Source organism: Hordeum vulgare, chromosome 1H (assembly GCF_904849725.1).
Source record: "Hordeum vulgare subsp. vulgare chromosome 1H, MorexV3_pseudomolecules_assembly, whole genome shotgun sequence".
In the NCBI taxonomy this organism is placed as follows: Eukaryota; Viridiplantae; Streptophyta; class Magnoliopsida; order Poales; family Poaceae; genus Hordeum; species Hordeum vulgare.
The window spans coordinates 495,718,616-495,722,900 of NC_058518.1; the positions used below are offsets into that span (position 1 = coordinate 495,718,616).

The 4,285-nt window shown below is 47.7% G+C and overlaps 1 non-coding gene across 1 annotated transcript; it reads left to right on the forward strand.

Moving 5' to 3' along the window:
• The first annotated feature begins 3,511 nt into the window (after nucleotides 1-3,511).
• Nucleotides 3,512-3,585, forward strand: TRNAI-AAU. The gene has a single exon. It is a non-coding gene; the product is annotated as a tRNA-Ile (tRNA).
• Nucleotides 3,586-4,285: the final 700 nt, after the last annotated feature.

The following is a 4,285-nucleotide window of genomic DNA, read 5'->3' on the forward strand; positions in this document are numbered from 1 at the left end:
CTTCTATCAATTGCTCGACAGTAATTTGTTCACCAACCGTCTACTTGCTTTCCTGAGAGAAGCCACTAGTAAACAGTACGGCCCCCGGGTCTATTCACATCCATCGTTTACAACTCCGCTTTTACTTTGCTTTCTTACTTTGTTGCTTTCAGTTCTCACTTGGCAAACAATCTATAATGGATTGACAACCCCTTCATAGCGTTGGGTGCAAGCTTTTTGTGTTTGTGTAGGATCTTGAGATACTCTTCCGCCGGATTGATACCTTGGTTCTCAAACTGAGGGAAATACTTAACGTCGCTGTGCTACATCACCCTTTCCGCTTTGAGGGAACACCAGCGCAAGGCTCCAAGGCCATAGGGAAAATCCTTTGCATACTTGCCTAGGAAGTCCCTTAAGGTGTAGCCGCAGCTGAAGGATTCCTGGTGCCGTCGCCACAACTATTTCTGGCGCCGTTGCAAGGGATAAACAGCAGCCATCAATGCCCATATTGGATCCTACATATTCTACGAAGATCTTATCGATTGAACCTCAGTGCCAAGGATTCATATAATCCCATGTGTCATTCCCTTTGTCCTTCGGTATGTTACTTGCCCGAGATTCAATCGTCAGTATCCGCATACCTATTTCAATCTCGTTTACCGGCAAGTCTCTTTACTCATTCCGTAATAAGATCCCGTGACTTACACTAACTCACATTGCTTGCAAGACTTGTGTGTGATGTTGTATTACCGAGTGGGCCCCGAGATACCCCTCTGTCACACGGAGTGACAAATCCCAGTCTTGATCCATACTAACTCAACGGACACCTTCGGAGATACCTGTAGAGCATCTTTATAGTCACCCAGTTACGTTGTGACGTTTGATACACACAAGGTATTCCTCCGGTGCCAATGAGTTATATGATCTCATGGTCATAGGAATAAATACTTAACACGCAGAAAAACAGTAGCAACAAAATGACACGATTAACATGCTACGTTCATTAGTTTGGGTCTAGTCCATCACATGATTCTCCTAATGATGTGATCCCGTTATCAAGTGACAACACTTGCCTATGGTCAGGAAACCTTGACCATCTTTGATCAACGAGCTAGTCAACTAGAGGCTTACTAGGGACAGTGTTTTGTCTATGTATCCACACAAGTATTGTGTTTCCAATCAATACAATTATAGCATGGATAATAAATGATCATCATGAACAAAGAAATATAATAATAACTAATTTATTATTGCCTCCGCTCGATGGTTTGAACTGAGGGATGATGGTCATGCGTGAGCTTGGGCCGGCAGCCGTGGCAGTGCGAGCGGCACGACTGTCAGACTTTCGGTGGGGTAGGATAGACCCTCTCGGCTGCGCAGTGTGGCGGCCTCCTGTGGCTTCCCTGACAACATTGTCGGCGACTGGCTGCTTCGACATCTGTCCGTGTGGCGCTTCTGCCGTGACGTGCTAAGCTTTATCTTGGCATCCCTCCGACGTGTGAGGGTCGGGTGGCAGTCCACCTTGAGGAAGCTTGGTGGTCTCTGTTCGATGGTGGGTGTTGGAGGTTTGTGGTGGTTCTCATGTGCGTTTGGCGCGTCGCCGTCATGGAAGGTGTGCCTGCTAGCGAAGGTGCGGTGTGTGGGGGTGTGGTGTTGGTGATTCTCCCAACAAAAGCTCGCTGGGTTTTGCCGGCCGACAGTGTCGGCTTCTGCGGATGTCGTTTCACCTTTTTGGTGACGCTGATGTGGAGTTCAACCCCCGCACACCCTCGGTCTCAGGTCTTTGGGTGAAAGCCTAAGGCCCGGTTGGGCTGGGCGATGACGTCTACATTGTTGCTTCCCCCTTTGGGGTGTTGCCTTGAAGACCTTGAGATCCGGTTCATGCTTTCCATGTGCTAGACGCTCAAGGCGTTGCGGTCGGCAGGTGTCCGACACGTAGTGTGGAGGTTCTAGCGCCGTGACTTGTGCGGCGGCGATGATGGTGGCAAGATGTGCAGGTTTGTGGCTGGTCTTTGTTCCTCGACAGTCGGCTTGCTTTTGAGTGTGAAGTCGGAGTTGAGGTTTTGCGGGGCGACGTGGTGGCAACGATGCCAGGCGATGGGTAATCTGGACTCTGTTTGGTGCCAAACGTGCTCCTTATTCCTTGTGATCCTTGTAATCAAGGTCGGAGCTGCCCGATATTCGTCGTCACCGGTCGATTATGTGGCTACGGCCAACATGGTTCTTGTGTATCGTTTGTTCGGAGGGGGCCTTAATGGGTCGTCTGCGTCGGAATCGGGGTCTCTTGCTCGGGGAGAGGTGATGATGATGACATTGCTAGCAACCTCGATGGTGTCCTCGCTTCGGCGCTGTGTGTGTGGGGCTTGTGTGTGCTAGATCGGCGGGGGTGCCCTTATTGATGGGCGTGTTGTAACGTTTTTAGTCCGATTCTTCATAAATTAACTAGGCAACTCTCTTCTGTTTTTTTAAGAGATCGAGATCGTCAAGGGCCGAGTTTAGAAAAAAGTCTTTTGCCTATCATGCTTTTAGAACGCCTGCAAATTTATCACCATAAAAGGACAGGAAATATTCACCTCCATTGCAGAAAGATTTTTGAGCTGTAAAAATGCATGAAAAAAGAAGCATCATGCAGTGAGCAAAAGATAAACCTCATTATCTTACAAACATAGTGAGCAGAAGATTAGTCTCAAGACTGATGTATCACAAATTCACAAGTAATCAACAATGCATGGAGACAAAAATTGCTTTGAAAAGGAAAAACAATTAAGCACTTTGGAACAGTTATTTTTTTGTCCATCCATGGATGTTTTTACATCATGAAACTTTGCAAGTTTGTACAACATTAAACAATGTTTATCACAAAAAATAATCATGTTTTTTTCTATTATCTTCAAAATTTACTGTTCATCCTATGTGCATATACCCGGGAGCAAAATAACATTTTCGTGAGAAGCTCTCCTTTGCTGAAGTGGCTAGAGGCACGACATTAGGTTTTCACATGAAGACATACTCTAGTGGAGAGGTGTCGAGCTCCTCGACATGGCCTCTGTAAAGGAAACGGCACCCAAACCCAACAAGTGGCGCCGTTTAAATTCCATATATCACTCCAAAACTAGTTGGTTCGTCAACTGTGCGAGTGATTTCTTTAAGCAACACGTTTCTTCTGGAATTGATCCATCATCAGATCCTAAAATTTGTATAGGGGTGAATGAGTATTTTTCCTATTCAGCTGAAAGACCTATGAAAGAAGGAAATCTGAGGTCCGTTACGCACGCCGATTTTTAAATTGATCTATAAAATCTCGTTTTTGTACCATTTAGATGGACGGGTCGAGCGAACCTGATCAATCATCCATGTTGGGTGGTCTAATAAACGTCGACTATAACCATGTGACTTGCTATTTTTTTTTGGGTGAATTTTCTTTTTTTATGATAGAACTACCTGGGTACCACGTATGCCCCTGCTGATCTTTAGTTTGGCAGTGAAACAGCAATCTGGATAAATAAGCAATCAGAATTTGGTTGGCACCAAAGGCCTATTAGCTCAGCTGGTTAGAGCGTCGTGCTAATAACGCGAAGGTCACAGGTTCGAGACCTGTATGGGCCACTCTTTCTTTTTTTTTTCCTTTTTTCTTTTTTTACACGATGGGAAATTGCCAAAAAAATAATAAAAAGATTGGTTTCGCCCGGAGACCTTCGGTGGTGTGTTAGACTGACGTGATAACCAACTACACCACGAAACCTTTGATATGTCTTGTTTCACATCTACTACCACTAAAAAAGGAAGAGGAGGAAGATCTAACTATAAATCTGGACCCTGTACTCGCTTAATCAACGGATAGATTACCCTGTTAACGAAAGCCTTTCGTTAACGAAACCCACAACGTCGTCCACGTCTTGGCCCAGCCCACGCCCGCCCACCTCCGCACCCGCACCCACAAAAAAATCCCCGCAAAATAAAATCCCACCCACGAAGGCACGAACGGACGAACCCCTATCGTAACTCCCTCCCCCCACGCACGCCGTAACCCCCTCCCGCTCCCTCCCCCGCCCCTGCCTCCTACACTACCACCCTTCCAGACGGCCCGGCCCCTGCACCACCACCCTTCGTCACCCCCGCGGCCACCACCGCACCCCTCCCGGCATCGGATACGGCAGGATCCGCACTGCCCCGCGCTCATATCGGTGGACAGCGGCGGAGGGACAACGCCCATGGTGGTCTCGAGTCCAGATGCGGCGGTTGATGCACACAACGTTGGGCACGGCGGCAGCGATATCCAGCCAGATCCAGTCGAGGAGGCGCGGCA